Source organism: Erinaceus europaeus, chromosome 3 (genome assembly GCF_950295315.1).
Source record: "Erinaceus europaeus chromosome 3, mEriEur2.1, whole genome shotgun sequence".
Taxonomy (NCBI): domain Eukaryota; kingdom Metazoa; phylum Chordata; class Mammalia; order Eulipotyphla; family Erinaceidae; genus Erinaceus; species Erinaceus europaeus.
The window spans coordinates 121,584,187-121,603,992 of record NC_080164.1 but is presented as its reverse complement, the minus strand read 5'-3'; the positions used below and the strand labels follow the sequence as shown (position 1 = coordinate 121,603,992).

Sequence of the window (19,806 nt, the reverse complement as noted above, 5' to 3'; positions counted from 1 at the left end):
TTCACCCCTTGTGAAGGGACCTGCAAGTGGGGAGCTGGCGGCTTGAACTGGGAAACTTACACTGGTCTTTGCGTTTTGTGCCATGTGCACTTAATCCACAGGGCTACCACCTGACCCCCTTTGGGCTGATTTCAAAAAAAAAATTTATTTATAAAAAGGAAACATTGACTAAACCACAGGATAAGAGAGGTACAACTCCACACAATTCCCACCACCAGATCTCCATATCCCATCCCCTCCCCTGATAGCTTTCCTATTCTTTAACCCTCTGGGAGTATGGACCCAAGGTCATTGTGGGATACAGAAGGTTGAAGGTCTGGCTTCTATAATTTCTTCCCCACTGAACATGGGTGTTGACAGGTCGATCCATACTCCCAGCCTGGCTCTCTCTTTCCCTAGTGGGGAAGGACTCTGGGGAAGTGGAGCTCCAGGACATGTTGGTGGGGTTGTCTGTCCAGGGAAGTCTGGTTGGCATCCTGCTAGCATCTGGAACCTGGTGGCTGAAAAGGGAGTTAACATATAAAGCCAAACAAATTGTTGACCAATCATGAAACTAAAGACTGGAATAATGCAGATTCGAAGAGTTGAGGGGTCCTCCATTTTGTAGATACTTAGTAGGCATATTTTAGTTATATTCCAAAGGGCCTGTGGCTATACTAATTTTTTTTTTTCTTTTTTCCCCTGAGCCTGAAATCAGATATGCCAGTAGATCCAAGCTATTGTCTGGGGAGATGATGTCATGGCTGGAAAAAGGACCAGAAAGCTAGATCCGGGAAAAGAGTAGCTCCCTAATAGGGGAAAGAGTTATAAATATTGTTGACTATAAACCCCATCGATTTGATGTGGTCTGGGGCCCATATTCAGCTTAGAAGCCTATGTGACCTCTGCATCCCTGTAGATCTAAGCTCACATTCTTTGGTCATGAGTAGGACTTTGGCCTGCTTTTAAGATGATATTGGTCCATTCCTTATTCAGTGTTTTAGTGATTAATATTTTGTTTTTGCAGTACAAAGTAGAGAACTGTAAATCAAATTCTCCTTAACAGAGATTAGTGCCATTCCCAAATGGAAGAAACACCTAGAACTACCTAATAATTTCCCTGTACAAAATTCAACTCATTAAACATACAGAACTACTATATACCATGACTGGAATTATTTATGAAATTTATCTGGGCTGCAGATTGTCAAATTTTTCAATCACAGACCCACTTACACAAACACACAGGCATACACACATGAAAAAATAATAGGAATCTTCACCTATGTTCATTGTAGAATTATTTACAATAGCCAAGGTATGGAAACAACCCAAGTGGCTAATAGGTAGGATAAAATTTGCGTTGTTTATGTGCACATATATACCATGAAAGACTATTCACCTACCAAAAAATGAAATCTGGCCTTTTCCTGAAAGATGCTACATGGAATTGGAGCAAGTCATGCCAAGCAGATAACTCAGGACAAAATTAGTTGAACTACTCATGTGTGGAATAAACAAAAACAAAGTGGGCCAGCATGACACATCACTTGGATCCCGTGCTTGCACTGTCAAATGAAGGACCTGGTTCAAGCCTGCTTCCTACCATACTAAAGGAAGGTTTGATACTGTAGTGTCTTTCTACCTGAGGTGGAGGGAGGGGGGATTCAGCCTGGAGCCAAAGGGAAGAAAAGGGGAGAGGAGGAGAGGGGAGGGAAAAGAAGGGGTAGGAAGGAGAGGGGAAAGGAAGTGGAGGGGAGGGGAATGGAGAGGATGGTTAAGGAGGGGAGGAGAAGGGAAGGGAAGGGAAGGGAAGGGAAGGGAAGGGAAGGGAAGGGAAGGGAAGGGAAGGGAAGGGAAGGGAAGGGAAGGGAAGGGAAGGGAAGGGAAGGGAAGGGAAGGGAAGGGAAGGGAAGGAGAAGCAAGGGGAGGAAAAGCAAGGAGAGGGAAAGCAAGGGAAACAAAACAAAGTGAAATGAAACAAATTCTTAGACTTTGCAGAACTGGATTTATCAAAGTGGAAGGGACTGGGATTAACAAAGTGGTAGTGGAGGGCGTTGGAAAGGTAGAGAGGGTCCAGTGGATATTGCTGGAGGAATATTGGCACATGGGTAGTGAATGTTGAGATGTTGAGACTATATGTTGACACTATAAAGAAATTAAATGTGCCCCTAAATAGGAAGCTTGTAAACCAAAGTTCCCTCAACAGCAGCAACACAGAAAACTTAAAATAGAAAAAACAGTAATAACAAATGTCACAAAGTAGTTTTTTTTTTTTTTTGGAATGCACACTAAAGTTTCTATTCTATTGAGCAGGGATAGATAGCATAATAGTTATGCAAAAAGACTCTTAACTCTTATGCCTGAGGCTCTGAAGTCCCAGGTTCAATCCCCCCACACCAACATAACCAGAGCTAAGCAGTGTTCTGGTAAAAGAAACAAAAAAGTTTCTACCCTATTTTCAAATGCTCACTGTGATCCACTAAATTGACTGGTGATGTGCTAGGATGTTGCAACTTGATGCTTGAAAAGGCCACACTATCTCTCTGTAATTTATGAAAATAAAATTAATCATACATAATATGCAATTTTCCCTTTCATTTTGAAAATAAAACAAAAGTAGTCGGGGAGGTGATTCAATGGAAGAGCCTAGGACTTCCCTGCAGTAGCCCCAGCTTTGCTCTCCTTCACCCTAGATCCAGGGCATTATTCTGGGTCTTCTTCTTATAAAATAATTCTAAAATTCCTTATTAATCCGCTCAGGAGCAGGGATCATCATAAATAAAATAATGAATGATTGATTATTTACAACTATTTCTACTTCGATGAGCATATTTAGTTTCTCCCAGTTTCTTCCCAATCTATAATACATACCATTATGCTATTTTTCCCTCCTGACTTGGTCACCAATGTATTCTAGCATCCTACTCTACCTCTAAGGATTAGCACTTAAAATATTTACTATTCTTTTTCTACTTTCACATTAATCAAATTCAATAATACTTTAGTCATGATTTTACAATTATATTAGTCTCATTGCTAGCCAACTAGCCCAGATTCTTTGTTCTCAGTATACTGAAGGACTAGGTGCCCCTGTGATAGTTCTTTACTACACCCTGTCTTGTACATTGTCTTCTTCGCCCTCAAAACAGCATCATAAAAATGTCAGCGTCTTCCATCCAGACTTTCCTGGGCAGATGAGCTCATCAATGTGTCCTGGAACCCCACCTCTCCGAAGTGCTACCCCACTAGGGAAAGACAGAAACAGGCTGGAGGTATAGATCAACCTGCCAATGTCCATGTCCAGTGCAGAAGCAATTATAGAAGCCACCTTCTGCACCCCATAAAGATCTTTGGTTCATGCTCCCAGGGCGATAAAGAATAGAGAAGATTCCAATGGAGGGATGGGATATGGAACTCTGGTGGTAGAAACTGTATGGAATTGTACCCCTCTTATCCTACAGTCTTGTCGATCATTACTAAATCGATTTTTTTTTTTTAATGTCAGGGTCTTAAACACACTGACTGCATCTCCAGTGCTAATGGCCATATCAATGGTAAGTACCTACCATACTGGAAAGTGCAGTATATCCACATCGCTCTAAAATTAGGAATGAAATAAAACCATATGAGGAGGCTGGGTGGTGGTGCACCCAGTTAAGCGCACACAGTAAGAAGCCCAAGGATCCGGTAAGGATCAGGGTACAGCCTCCGCTCACCTCCTGTAGTGGGGGAAGCGGTGAAGCAGGTCTTCAGGTGTCTCTCTTTCTCTCTCCCTCTCTGTCTTCCCCTCCCCTCTCAGTTTCTCTCTGTCCTATCCAAAAAATGGAAATAATGGCCTCCAGGAGAGGTGGATTCGTAGTGCTGGCACCGAGCACCACAAAGACATTTTCCCTTCAATACATACAATCACAGCATAAATCTTTATCATCACCCCTAGACTCCTTCCGACTTAAAAGAGGAAGAAAATGAAGAGAACTGACAGGAGACTGGGTGGTGGTGCAGCTGGTTGAGCACACATGTTACAGTGCTCTAGGACCTGGGTTGGAGCCCCACCCCCACCCCCACCTGCAGGGGGTGCACAAGTGGTAAAGCAGTATTGTAGGTGTCTCTCTCCCTCTATATCACCCCCTTCCCTTTCAATTTCTGGTTGTCTCTATTAAATAAATAAAGATAATTTTAAAAAGAGAGTATTGATGGAAATGGTATGCATAGCTAAAACCAGAGAGATAGTGCCCTTAAAAATTAAAGGGTGAAGTAAGTTGCTAAAAGGACAATTCAGGATCATTCGCCCCAAAGCATCCCTACTTGTGTTTCTGAATCCTGCCCCTGTGCACATATTTGAAGAGTTGCAAGTTGGAAGCAGTTGATGAGATAAGGCAAAAGATTTCATTTTAAAAACCATCTCTTCTGCTAGGCCTGCTAAATGGTAGAACCTTTATAGCATATTGCATATTTAATATACCTTTCTATTTAGATAGCACACTTAGCTGAACTTTCACTCTCCTCCTGCAGACTGAAGAAAAAAAAAAAGATTTTGTGTATTTACTGGTTCTCATCTCTGCCTTCACATGTGGGAATAAGGGTATTTACACACCACTACTTTTGGCTCAACCTAAACCTTGACTCCCAGAGGAAGATAACTTGCAGACCATCTCCATTTATGAGAAGGACATCTGGTTTCCCAGCCACTTCTTACCATTTGACTTTTGGTTCTCTCTAGAGCCTAATGGTGACTTTCCCCCTCCAACATCAGCCAAACTGAAGTTTGGTTTCTCTGTTCCCAGACACTTTCAGTTTCCCTAGGCAACGTCACTGTGTACAGTAACACAGATTGGACACCCTGAGAATTGTCAGGGTTCTGCATTTATTTTTGTAACAACACTTAACATTGACAATACATTTTCTTTGTTGGTCATAAAGTTTAAGGAATTTTGAGGCATAAAGATGGACCTGTGGGCATGTATAGATAAGTAATTAAAATAAAATATTATTATATAATGGGAATTCACACATAAATTTATGAACTATTCCATTAAGCCAGATGGCTCATTGGATTTAGAGGCTCCATTAGATGAATCAAAAACTAATGTCAGTTTTTAAATAGGACAGTAGAACCAAGGACCCACTTGAATTTTCATAGTGAGAGGAAAAGCACCAACTCTCATCTAAAACATATCATTTTAATTGACAAAACTAAGTCCAAACTACACCTCATAAATTAAAAGAGAACTTAACCTCTCTCCCACCCCCAGTCATTTGGAGCACAGTGCAGGTCGCGTGACTGGTGCTTTAAAGATTTGTTGTTAAAAAAAAAAAAAAAAACTGTGTTGTTAAGCAAACAAATAATGAGGGGCAGAGCAGAAAGTGCCTCCATATTACAGGTTGTTACAGAATTTCAGAACAACACCTGAAGGAATGACCCATTCTTACACTTGATGCGTGCTTTTTTTTTTTTTTTAAATCTCTGGGGCTTTGCCACTCCAGACTGACTTTTTCAGATAGATACAGAGGCAGAGAGACATAAGGGAAAAAAAAATAACACCACCAAACTTTTCTTCCATATGGTAGAGACCAAGCTTGAACCTGGTTCACACACACTTCAAAGCAGAGCACTGTCTTACTGAGCTATTTTGCCAGCCCTCGATACTCAGCACACAAACTTTAGAAAAACTTTTATTTCTTTTTTTTTATTTTTTATATTTATTTATTTTCCCTTTTGTTGACCTTGTTTTATTGTTGCTGCAGTTATGATTGTTGTTGTTGTTGGATAGGACAGAGAGAAATCGAGAGAGGAGGGGAAGACAGAGAGGGGGAGAGAAAGAGAGACACCTGCAGACCTGCTTCACCACCTGTGAAGAGACTCCCCTGCAAGTGGGGAGCCAGGGGCTTGAACTGGAATCCTTACGCCAGTCCTTGCGCTTCATGCCATGTTTGCTTAACCAAAACTTATATTTCTATGTCCTTTGAACCAACGTTCTTTAACATATAAGAAAACTCGGGGGGGTGGGGTGAGGGAAGAAATATTTGGGAGCTAGAAACTGCATAGTTTTGAAGTCAGGGAGTGTGATGACTCTGTTTTTCTTCTTTTCTCTCAAATTTGTTTTGGCTATTCAGGTAGTTTCACACACATTTTAAAATTCCACTTCTTCAATGACACTGAACCACTATATTTCACCAAATACAAAAGTAAATTCCAAGTGGATCAAGGACTTGGATGTTAGACCACAAACTATCAGATACTTAGAGGAAAATATTGGCAGCACTCTTTACCGCATAAATTTTAAGGACATCTTCAATGAAACAATCCAATTACAAAGAAGACTAAGGCAAGTATAAACTTATGGGACTACATCAAATTAAAAACTTCTGCACAGCAAAAGAAACCACTACCTAAACCAAGAGACCCCTCACAGAATGGGAGAAGATCTTTACATGCCATACATCAGACAGGAGGCTAATAACCAACATATATAAAGAGCTTGCCAAACTCAACAAGACAACAAATAACCCCATCCAAAAATGGGGAGAGGACATGGACAGAATATTCACTACAGAAGAGATCCAAAAGGCCAAGAAACACATGAAAAAATATTCCAAGTCTCTGATTGTTAAAGAAATGCAAATAAAGACAACAATGTGATACCACTACACTCCTGTGAGAATGTCATACATCAGAAAAGGTAACAGCAGCAAATGCTGGAGAGGGTGTGGGCTCAAAGGAACCCTCCTACACTGCTGGTGGGAATGTAAATTGGTCCAACCTCTTTGGAAAACAGTCTTGGAGAACTCTCAGAAGGCTAAAAATGGACCTACCCTATGATCCTGTAATTCCTCTCCTGGGGATATATCCTAAGGAACCCAACACACCCATATCCAAAAAGATCTGTGCATACATATGCTCTTAGCAGCACAATTTATAATAGCCAAAACCTGGAAGCAACCCAGGTGTCCAACAACAGATGAGTGGCTGAGCAAGGTGTGGTATATATACACAATGGAATACTACTCAGCTATAAAAAAAATGGTGACTTCACCGTTTTCAGCCAATCTTGGATGGATCTTGAAAAATTCATGTTAAGTGAAATAACTTAGAAACAGAGGGATGAATATGGGATGATCTCACTCTCAGGCAGACGTTGAAAAACAAGATCAGAAGAGAAAACACAGGTAGAACGTCAACTGGAATTGGCGTATTGCACCAAAGTAAAAGACTCTGGGGTGGGGGGGGTGGAGAATCAAGGGGGGTGGAGAATACAGGTTCACAAAGGATGACAGAGGACCTAGTGGGGTTGTATTGTTACATGGAAAACTGGGAAATGTTATGCATGTAGAAACTATTGTATTTACTGTTAAATGTAAAAACATTAATTCCCCAATAAAGAAATTTTTTTTAAATTCCACTTCTTTATTCATTTTGTTTCAGATAATGAAAGACAGCAAGAGAAAGGAGAGAAAGCACAGCACCGGAGCTTCTCCCAGAGCTGTGGTGTTTCCTTGCGGAGCTGAGGCTTAAGCTTGAGACAAGCCCTTGGTAAGTACCTGCCCTGCCAGGTGAGCTATCTTCCAGTCCTGTAGGGTTTTCTATTTTTGTATTATGATATAATCTATAGTGATAGCTTAAGATCTTCACTTCCAGTTTGGACTCCTTCTACATTTTTTTTCTTCCCTAATTGCTCTGACTGGGTGTTCAAATACTGTGCTAAACAGCAGTAGTGAGGGTAGACATCTTTGTTTTGTGCCAAGTCTTAGATAAAAAGCTTTCTCAGTTTGGGAGTTGAGCGGTAGCACAGAGGGTTAAGAACAGGTGGTGCAAAGTGCAAGGACTGGTGTAAGGTTCCTGGTTTGAGCCCCCCGGGCTCCCCACCTGCAGAGGAGTCTTCACAAGCGGTGAAGCAGATCTGCAGGTTTCTCTCTTTTTCCCTCTCTATCCCCCTCCCTTCTCAAATTCTGTCTCCAGAAAAAAATAAGTAAAATAAAATTAAAAAAAAAAAAACTTTTAGTTTTTCACTACTAAATATGATGCTAGTCCCTCAGAACACAAAAAATGGATGTACCCTGTGACTGAGAAATTCTACTTTGAGTGATTTATCTAAAGGAAGAAAAAGCACTTATACAAAGAGATCTATGTAGGGGGCTGGGCAGTGGTGTAATTGGTTAAGTACATGTTACCATGTGCAAGGACTTGAGTTCCGGCTCCCTCTCTCCACCTGTAAAGGGAAAGCATAACAAGCGATAAAGCAGGTCTGCAGGTGTCTATCTTTTTCTCTCCCTCTCTATCTCCCCTCCCCTCTCAATATCTCTCTGTCCTATCAAATAAAAAATAGAAAGAAAGGGCAAAAAAGCCGACAAGAACACAGGGTTCATAGTGCAGGTACCAAGACCTTCCAATAACTTTGATGGCAACAGTAAAGAGGGAGAGAGGAAAAGGGGGAAGGGGAGGAGGAGGGGAAGAAAGAGAGATGTACATTTATTTTCATAGCAGAACAATTTGAAATAATTCAATTTAAAAGTAACCCAGATGCCCAATGGCAGATGAGTGGGTAAGAAAGTTGTGGTGTATATAAACACTACTCCGTTGCTAAAAATGACAAGTCATCTCCTTTGCCTCATCTTCAGTGCAACTTGAAGAAAGCATGCTAAGAGAGTGAGATAAGCCAAAAAGAGAAGGACAAATTCCAGATGATCTCAATTACAGGTAAAATTTAAGAAGCAGGTTAAGCACACGTGGCACAAGGCGCAAGGACCGGTGTAAGGATCCTGGTTTGAGCCCCCAGCTCCCCACCTGCAGGTCTGCAGGTGTCTTTCTCTCCCCCTCTGTCTTCCCCTCTTCTCTCCATTTCTCTCTGTCCTATCCAACAACAATGACATCAATAACTACACCAATAAAAAAAACAAGGGCAACAAAAGGGACTAAATAAATAAATTTAAGAAACAAAGACAGAAAGGGGAAACAAAGTGAAACTTGGAATGGGTCTGGCGTACTGCAGCAAAGCAAAGGACTCTGGGGGAGGGACGGAGGGAGGGGGGAGGCAGTTGTGGTTCTGGCGCATGATTGTGGAAAAGGACCAAGGGTTTCTTAATATAAACAGATGTTGAATCTTGTTGAATGTTTTATCAGCATCCATTCGGATGTTCATGTGGTTTTTTCTTTTCTTTTTATCCACATGGTGTACTATGTTTGGTTTTTCATATTTGATTTTGAATTCATCTTTCTGACTATTATTCACTGATTGTCATCAGCCACGAAGCCCAGAGGGAGCAGAGCATATGACCAACAAAGGCAAGGGGGATGGAAAGAGGAAAGAAGAGCAGAGGGAAAAGAGAAAGTACAAGCATAAGGGAGAAAGAGGATGACAACAGAGACTCCTGAAAGGAGAGAAAGAGAAAGACTTCATAATAACAAGAAAACTCCAAAAATTCCCAGGCCCTCATTTAATTATTTCAAAACAACACTGCTTGCTCCTTTAGGTTCAAGCCCCTGGTCCCCACCTGCAGGGGGAAAGCTTCACAAGCCATGGAACAATACTACAGATGTTTCTCCCTCCCTCCCTCCCTCCCTATCCTCATTCCCTCTCAGTTTTTCTCTGTCCTATCAAAATTAACAAATTAATAACATTCCCTCAATAAAAATAGAAAGTTTTAAAAAAATATTTAAAATAAATAATAAATGTCATGGATGGATACTTGACATTAGTAACATTAGCATTATTTTCTCATATAGAGAGACAACAATCCAGACAGTTGAGTTTCATTGTCATATGTACTGAGAAATGGTCACACAAGGACTCAGAAAAGATACCTCAACAAATTCCAAAATAGATAACTTTCTTCTGTTTTCTGCACGGTGTTTAAAAGTTTTCCATTCTATTTGCTGCACAATGCTTCATTTTACTTTCTTTGGTTTTAACAAAAGGAAATTCCTCATGTGGTATGGCTGAGTTTATTTACTTTTTCTTTATTGGGGGGAATAATGTTTTGCAGTCAATAGTAAAATACGGTAGTTGGTTCACATGTAACATTTCTCAGTTTTCCACTTAACACTCTAATCCCCCCCCCCGCCACACACACACACACACACACACACACACACACACACACACACACACACACACACACACTTAGGGCCTCCTCCACCATCATATTCCAGGACCTGAACACTCCCCTTCCCATGCCCCAGAGTCCTTGATTTCTTTATAATGAGTAAGTTCACTGCGAAGCTCTGTCCAAGAACTGTATCTCTTATTGCCCTGTCTTTTATATTATTTCTTTTTTTTAAAGATTTTCTTTACTTGTTAATGAGAAAGATAGGAAGAGAGAGAAAAAGAACCTGGCATCACTCTGGTACATGTGCTGCCAGGAATTGAACACAGGACCTCATGCTTGAAAGTCTAATGCTTTATCCACTGCATCACCTCCCAAACCACCTTTTTATATCATTTCTATGCATTTTTTTCTTACTAGAAAACAATGACTACATGTACTGGAATAGTTTCCCTTGCCCATTTTTATTAAAATCTCTGTTTTACATATATACATCATGTAATATTTGGGGGTCTTGTATTATATAGTTGTGTATTCCCTGCCACATACTTTAAACTTAATCACTTATTAATAAACATAAGTTTAAGTCTACTGATTAAAAGATAGGAAAGGTTTAAAGTTCATACCTAAGCAACCAGTAGTGCAATATTCTTTATTCACTGTTCTATTATTCTTCAATTAGGGGTACTAATGAGGAACACAGACAAGATCGCTGACTTCTTGGATTGAATCATCAGTAAGGAAAACAAAATACAAGCAAGTTTTAAGATGCTTTTACTTATGGCAAGGTGGTTAAGAAGATATTTCTGAAAGGGTGAAGACATTTGAGCTCAGAACCAAATGAAATGAAAGAATAAACCAGGTGAAGTTGTGAAGTGAGAACAGTTCACAGAAAGAAAAGAGCAAGGCTGCAAACCCCACACCTATGGATATCTAATTTTTGACAAGGGGGCCCAAAATACTAATGAAGACAGGAGAGTCTGTTCAACAAATGGCGTTGAGGAAAACTGTTTTAAAGCATGCAGAAGAACAAAACCGAACCATAACATTTCACTACACACAAAAGTTAACTCCACTTTCCGGCCAGTGGCAGAGTCAGACCCAATTTGTAGGGGGCCGGGGCATCATGGAAGCCACTGGCGACACGAAGCAACTGCGGGGACCCGGCAGGACAGAGCGGAGTGGCCCAGACCTGGGAGACATGAGTGTAGTGGGGCAGCTGGTTCTTATGAACCCCTGGAACATATTGATAAAGCACCAGCAGGTGCAGCAAAGGGGCTGCTGCTCACAGATGACAGGTTTCACAGATCCTGCTACCTCCATGGACTTCCTCCGAGTTAAATCTCCTTGTTGATGCAGCCTAGCATCAACAAGGAGATTCAGACTGTCTTCAACAAACATATGAAGTTCTTACAGAAAGCAGCACTGAATGTGCAAGACAACATTGGGGAAGAAGTGGATGCCAAGCAGCTGATCCAGGAGCTGCCTGGAATAGGCTAAACTACTATTTTCAGATGGAGAAAAAGTAATACCCAGATTGGTCCATGAGCTTCCAGGGATAAAGTGTGGCCGGCAGACAGAAGAAGAATATGCCCTTCGAGGAAGCCTTGTTCCCAAAAAGAGGAAGGGACAACCTCCTGGACACATCCTGTCAAATGACCGGGTAGCTGCAGACATGGTGTGGAAACTAAAATCCTGTGAGCCAATTTCCCGAGAGGACCCCAAGTGGGGTCCAGCTCGGCTGAATGAATCTACCACCCAAGGCCCTCGAGTGTATCTTCTGCGGCCCAGCTCAATGGATAAAGTGTTGTACTCTTAAGCATGAAGTCCCAGGATCAATCCCTGGCATAAGAAATACCAGTTACATAATTCTCCACCATTCACCCCATTGTGGGCCCTACCCGTCACCAACTTTAGAGTGGTATGTGCATTCTTAGCTTTAAAAAGAAAAAGAATTTTCCCCCACCAGAGCACTGCTCAACTCTGGCTTATGGCAGTTCAAGGGATTAAACCTGCAACTTCAGAGCCTCAGAGATGAAAGTCTTTTGGTATAACCATTATGCTGTCTCCCCCACCCTGCTAAATAAGAATGTAACCATCATTTCCATGATACACTAGTTAGAAACTCAAGCAAGTTGCAAGGCTTGATTCAGGGGGGCACCAGAGGAAGAATCTACATCAAGCACCCACATGTCTTCAAGTATCCAGCTGACCCTCAAGATAAGCACTGGCTGGCAGAGCAGCATCACATGCAGGCAAAAAGGGGCAAGATGGCCTTCCTTCTCATTGAGGAGAACATCCGGGATCTGGCGGCCAGCAATGACTACAGAGAATACCTGGACCTGAAGTTAGAGGAGTTGAAGTCCTTTGTCCTACCCTCCTGGATGGCTGAAAGATGCAAACGTATGTGGAGACACTACAGACAGAAAATGAGTATCATGCTGTTGAAGCACCTCCACAGACCTGAAGCCAGGTCCTCTGGCTACACTTGGCAGCCCTCCTCCATGGCCCTTTAACCCACATGGCTAAAGCCTCTGCTGGGACTGGCCCTAGGTGGATCTCAGCAGCATTAAGCTGTACCTGGGCTAGTCTTATAGTGACTCACTACAGAGCACCAGACTAGCATGTGTTTCTATATTTTGAAAGTTATTGGGATAAGAAGCAATTAAACAGTTTGTAATAAACAACAACAAAAAAGTTAACTCCAAGTGGTCAAGGATTTGGATGTTAGGCCAGAAGCCATTAAATATTTAGAGGAAAATATTGGCAGAACCCTTTTTGATCTAATTTTTTTTTTATTCATTCCCTTATGTTGCCCTTGTTGTATTGTTGTTTTATTGTTGTAGTTATTACTGATGTCATTATTCTTGGATAGGACAGAGAGAAATCGAGAGAGGAGGTGAAGACAGAGAGGGGTAGAGAAAGATAGGCACCAGTAGTCCTGCCTCACCGCCTGTGAAGCGATTCCCCTGCAGGTGGGGAGCTGGGGGCTCAAACCAGGATCCTTACACCAGTCCTTGCTTTGCGCCACCCACTCAGCTGCCTTGATCTAAATTTTAAAGGCGTCTTTGATGACTCAAGTTGAATTGCAAGAAAAGCAAAATCAAAAATAAGCCAATGGGACTACATTAAGTTGAAAAGCAGCTGCACAGCAAAAGGAACCACCACCAAAAGAGATAGACTGCTTACGGAAAGTATCTTTACATGCCATATGTCAGACAAAAGGCTTATAGCCAATATATATAAAGAACTCAGCAAAAAGAGAAAAGAAGTAGAAAAAAATGACCATACCCAAAAGTGGGAAGAAGATATAGACAGAATATTCACCAGAGAACCAAAAGGTTAACAGACATAAGAAAAAAATGTTCAAAGTCACTGAGACTATCGAAAAAAAATGCAAATAAAGACGATAACAAAATATCACTTCACTCTTGTGAGAATGTCATACATCAGAAAGGACAGTAACAACATATGTTGAAGAGATTGTGGGGATAAATAAACCCTTCTGTACTGCTGGTGGGAATGCAAATTGGTCCAGCCCCCATGGAGAGCAGTCTGAGGAATTCACAGAAGGCTAGAAATGAGCCTACTCTATTATGGCCCAGCAATCCCTCTCCTGGGGATATGTCCTAAGGAACCAGATACATCCATTCCAAGATATCCATGTACATCTATGTTCATAGCACCACAATTTGTAATAGTCCAAAGTTGGAAACAACCTAGATGTCTAACAACATATGAGTGACTAAGAAAGATGTAATATATATACATGATGAACTATTACTATCAGCTATTAAGAACAATAAAATCACCTTCTTCACCTCATCTTCAATGGACCTTGAAGGAATTATGTTAAATGAGATAAGCCAGAAAGAGAAAGATGAATATGGGATGCTCTCACTCATAGTCAGAACTTAAGAAACAAGAACAAAAAGGGAAACACGAAGCTAAAACTTAGACTTGATTTGATGTAATGCACCAAAGCAAAGGACTGTGGGGAAGGAAGGGAAGGAGAAGGTTGGGGGGAGAGGAGGGGAGGGGAAAGGGGAGGGGGATGACTGGCATCTCTGTGTATGGTGGTGGAAAAGGACCTAAGTTGAAGATGACAGTGTTTTACAGACACCTATCATGGCGAAATGAGACATTTTACCCATGTGTCAACAACTGTACTGTAAACTATTAACTCCCAATTAAAAGGAAAAAGAAAGAAAAGAATGAGGGCAGGGGTAGATAGCATAATGGTTATGCAAAGAGATTCTCGTTCCTGAGGCTTCAAAGTCCCAGGTTCAATCCCCTGAACCACCATATGCCAGAGCTGAGCAGTGCTCTGGTAAAAAAAAAAAAAAAAGAAGAAGAAGAAAGAAAGAAAGAAAGAAAGAAAGAAAGAAAGAAAGAAAGAAAAGAAAAGAAAAGAAAAGAAAAGAATGAGATCTCGAAGCTTGAGACGGGAAAATCTTGAAATGTCTGTAACCAAACACTTCAAAAAAAAATGAGCATAGAATGGTCACAAGACCCATGCAGATGGTAGTGATATAGATTTTATTCTGACCATTTTAGTTATAGCTTAAGGAGAACCAAAGTGGAAGGTTAGGTCTTTTTGCTTCTTACTCAGATAAGAGATGATTGATGGTCTTGAGCTACTACCATCAATAGGTAGAGGTAATGAGACACAGTCATATTTGACATTTACTTTGAATGCAAACCAGTGAACTGCCATGTGTGGGGAGGTAAGGAATAGAAGAACCAAGGATGAATCCTAGGTTTGAGGCCTGAACATTACACTTCACTACATTAATTAAACATGAATCATGTCATGTAAAGAGATTGAGCAATTTGGGTGCAAAGAGAAGCAACTTGGGGAAGAAATTCAAAGCAACATTTTTGTGCTGTCCATTACTGATCCAAGGCAATCAAATACAGGTGTCTGGAGAGCAAAGGGAAGTAACTTGTAGGAAAAAAAAAAAAAGGAAGTTGTTAACAAAGATTTTCTTTATTCCTATAGATGCTACATTGTGTTTTTTAAAAACAATAAAAATTTAAATAGTTTTATTAGAAAATTCTAGAAAAGAGAAATCCAAGCACCTCGACAATTCCAAATAGAAACTGTTTACCTTAATAAATCAGAATAATCACCAGTTCCCTCCCAACTGGATTGCTCCCTGTGGTTAAATAGAGAAAGACGAATTAATCATTGACTCATTGATTTTTTTTTTTTACCTGTACCCTTTTCTCTGACCCCTCACAGACCCCACCAGTCTCCTTCCTTCCCATGTCCTGTGTGAGAGTAGGTGAGGGAAGCGAGAGGAGTGGAGAGAAAGTCCAGTTTCACTACCAGGGAAGGGTGAATCACTGTGACAAAGGTGGTAGGAAACAATCAGTACAAAGAAGAAAGTGTTTGGATAATCTGTGAACTTTGAGATACGCTTGTTTCAAAGAACTTTGCCCACTTTGTATAGATTCTTAGAGATAATCAGAGTGAAGTTGAATAATGTATTGATTTTTCAAATTAGAAAAATGCAAAAGCTCGCTGTGCCCTTGGGTGTACCTTTCTTTTTCTGTTAAGGACAGTTCTTTCCCATAAAATTGATTTGGAGTTTAGCAAGAGAGTTGACACTCACTATGGCCACCAGGTAATATGACTGCTGCGTGTGATTTATTGTGTTTGCCTGTGCAAGCATTAGAAAAGAACTTGGGCCTTAAAACTGAATAAATATAAAAGAATTGATAAGTGAGGCATCTAGGGAATTGTGTTAATACTTAATAGGGATGACAACACTGACCTCCAGAAAAAGTTCATTTATTGACCCCTCTGACTTCCTTTTATTCAAAGTGGTGACTAAACATAGCTCCGTTAATTAGGCTAGCTACCTGGTTTGTCATTCCAAGGACACATTGACATAATACATGAAGTCTGTCTTTTGGAGCCCTGCTATTCTATGTTAAATATAGACACAAAATTGGCAAATACATCCATGGAACATTCTTGCTGGGGGAAAAAGAAAAATGAACAAGATCTCTTTACAAAAGCCCAATATCAACACTAGAGCAAACACTGAATGCATTGTCTCTATGTGCTAGGAGGATCCCTTGGCAAATAAAGTAGCGGGGGTCTATTTATTATTCATTTTGCAGATGAGGCATCCTGTAAAGTGATCCACTACCTTTAAGCTATGGACGAAACAAACTAGAAATATAAAAGGTTTTTTTTCTTGTGTTAATTCAATGTACCTTAACTGCAGCACCTCAATCCCATTTCCACTCTTCTGTTGGAAATAATGGTTAGAGTTACCCTTAAAGCTCAAGTTTCCAAGTGCTACTACCTCTTGAGAATTTTCTCTCGAGACTGCTGAACTCCAGGAAATGGGAAGAAAACAAACAAGAATGATGCTGTGGCAAAACCAGGAATTGTGTTTTGAAATGAGTGTTGATTTAACTACCCTGTAAAAGGGAATGGCTAAGGGATGATAGGGTTACCCATCCTTAAATCAGTATGTTAGTAGTCATATTCTTGAAACATTATTTAATTAATTAATGAACAAGTGAGAATTTTCATTTAGCCTAGTAAACTAGTCAAGGAAACACCACTTTCTAAACCATAAGAGAAATACTTAACAGATTAATCTGGTATCCTAGCCAGAGACTATGTTAATATCTATATAGACAAGTAATTAGATCAAGAAATTTCCTGGACTGGCAATCAGTAGAGGATGGCTCTTGAGAAATTAAAGGTACAGGATAGAGTATGACAGGAACCAAATTATTGGAATTTGGATTCAATAGGGATATTACTAACATAATCAGAGAACAGATTTAGCAATAAGATGCCTCTTGCAGGCTGGGAGTATGGATCGACCAGTCAACGCCCATGTATAGCAGGGAAGCAGTTACAGAAGCCAGACCTTCCACCTTCTGCATCCCACAATGACCCTGGGTCCATACTCCCAGAGGGATAAAGAATAGGAAAGCTATCAGGGGAGGGGATGGGATACAGAGCTCTGGTGGTGGGAATTGTGTGGAGTTGTACCCCTCTTGTCCTATGGTTTTGTTAATGTCTCCTTTTTAAAATAACTAAATAAGTTTTTTTAAAAAGATGCCTCTTGGTCTATAGCTAACAGTCTCTTTGATTAGAATAGACTCCAGGTTCAGTTGGGGGAACAAGCTAATAAAGGATTTTTACTGATAATCATGCCATCTTCTCTACAAGAGTTCCCATAGATTTATGGAAGGAACTTGTAGGACAGTTTCCTTTGGTCAAGTATAAGAATATAGGCTTTAAATTCAGAGGGAGGAAGACAAAAATGGAAGATTCATGCTAACTTTATACTACAAGCTATTGTAGTTGAAAAAGGGCATTGGAGAGGATGGGGGTAGGGACACAGATCTTTGATAGTGAGAGCAGTGTGAAACTATACCCCCCTTATCTTATAAGTTTATAAATCACTAATAAATCAGTATGTTGGGGGGGATATTTAATACTCCAAGTTCTTGAGCATATATATATATATATGTGTGTGTGTGTGTGTGTGTCTAAATATTTAATGTTTCAATTTTGTTAGCTGATTGACTTCTGACACTGGGCTTATGTTGTTTAAGCATATCTAAAAATTTTTTAAAAATTAAATACCTATATTACCCACAACTTCAGGCCAGAGAAATCAAAATCATTTGGTCCTGTCATTGTCTAAGCTATTGACACTAGTAGATATCCTTAAATTGCATAAATCTTGGTATGGTCAAGTATATTATAGTAAATTCAGACAATAACTTGGATCTAATGGCATAGCTGATTTCAGGCTCAGGGGAAGAAAGAAAAAGGAAAAAGAACTAGTATAGCCACAGGCCCTTTAGAACTTAACTACAGTATGCCTACTAGCTATCTACAAAGTGGAGGATCCCCCAACTCTTCATCTGCACTATTCCAGTCCTTAGGTCCATGATTGGTCAACAATTTGTTTGGCTTTGTATGTTAACTCTCTTTTCAGCCACCAGGTTCCAGATGCTAGCAGGATGCCAACCAGACTTCCCTGGACAGACAACCCCACCAATATGTCCTGGAGCTCTGCTTCCCCAGAGCCCTTCCTCAGTAGAGAAAAAAAGAGCCAGGCTGGGAGTATGGATCAACCTGTCAATGCCCATATTCAGCAGGGAAGCAATTACAGAAGCCAGACCTTCAACCTTCTGCATCCCACAATGACCTTGGGTCCATACTCCCGGAGGGTTAAAGAATAGGAAAGCTATCAGGGGAAGGGAGGGGATACAGAGTTCTGGCGGTGGGAATTGTGAAAAGCTGTACCCCTCTTATTCTATGGTTTTGTCAATGTTCCTTTTTATAAATAAAAAATTAAAAAATATATTTTTATTTGTTTTATTTTAATGAGAGAGATACAGAGAAAGCTGCATAGAAGAGAGAGACCAGAGCGCTGCTAAGCTCTGGTTTATGATGTTGCTGGGGACTAAACCTGGAAATTTGAAGCCTCAGGCATGAAAGTCATTTTGCATAGCCATTATGCAACTGTCCCTGCCTGCTTTAGTTTCTTTCCCCTTACATTTATAAGTTTGTTTTTCCTCCGGGATCTTCACTGTCCATCCAGTGCTTACACAACAAGTCCACTTCTCCTAGTGACCGTCTTTTTTCTCTTTTTTCCTTCTTTTGATAGAAACAGAGAGAAATTTAAAGGGGTAGGGAAAATAGAGACACTAGTGGCACTGCTTCACCGCTTGTAAAATTTCATCCCTGAATGTGGGGGCCCAAGATTTGAATGGAAGTCTCGTACAGGTGCTCAACCATTAGACCCTCATTCATATGCTATTTTATAGTTACAAAGCTCTTGTTACCATTGCTGCTACTGGATAGGACAGAGGAGAGAAAGACAGACACCTGAGACCTGCTTCACCGCTTGTGAAGCGACCTGCCCACCCCTCCCCTGCAATTGGGGAGCCAGGATCCTTACACCAGTCCTTGTGCTTCACACCATGTGCCCATGTGCGTTGCTGTGCTACTGTCCTGCCCCTTTTTGTTACCTCTTATAGATAAATGACCTCATCTGTTTTCATGATCTTTTATACTACTGCTCATTTACCTCACTTTATAGAATATAAATATACAAGGAGGTTGAGACATTGCATTTTCAGATTAAAAAAATAAATAAATAACATCAAAGCAGACTTTATCACCTACATTTTCAACTACAAGGGCTGAGTAGTGGCACACTTGATTAAGTGCACATAGTACTATGCAACTTTTCAACTACATTTTTAAAATATGCTAAGGGTTCTAATAGATAAAGTAGGAAGGACACATACACAATATAATGAGAGAGGGGAGCCTAGGGGGGGTAATAGGGTAAAGAGATATTCACAAACACTATAAAACAAATTAAAAATGCCTTTGATGAGCTTAAAGACTAAATATGGTTGGGGTAAAAAAATCTCAAAACTTTTGTCCCAGGAGGTACTGCTGTGGATAAAGTGTTAGACTCTCAAGCTTAAAGTCCTTGCATCACATGCCAAAGTGATGCTCTGGTTCTCTCTCCCTTTCTCTTTCACAGCAATCAACCAATAAATCTTTTTACAACATTTATATTTAGTATCAACAGACTCCTCAAAAACTAAAAAAGCAGAGCACAAAGACTGAAAAATCATACGCAAATAAATTGTTATTTAAAATTCCAAGTTTCAGATAGAATAAACAAAACACAGTGATACTTTAACCTCACAAAATGATTTATGGAATCAAGCCCACCAGCAACCTTGCTGTGACATTTCCCATGATATTCACCTAAG

At 40.4% G+C, this 19,806-nt stretch overlaps 1 pseudogene; it reads left to right on the top strand.

The window, feature by feature from the left end:
- The first annotated feature begins 11,149 nt into the window (after window positions 1-11,149).
- LOC103113929 (deoxynucleotidyltransferase terminal-interacting protein 1-like) lies at window positions 11,150-12,522 on the top strand (annotated as a pseudogene).
- Window positions 12,523-19,806: the final 7,284 nt, after the last annotated feature.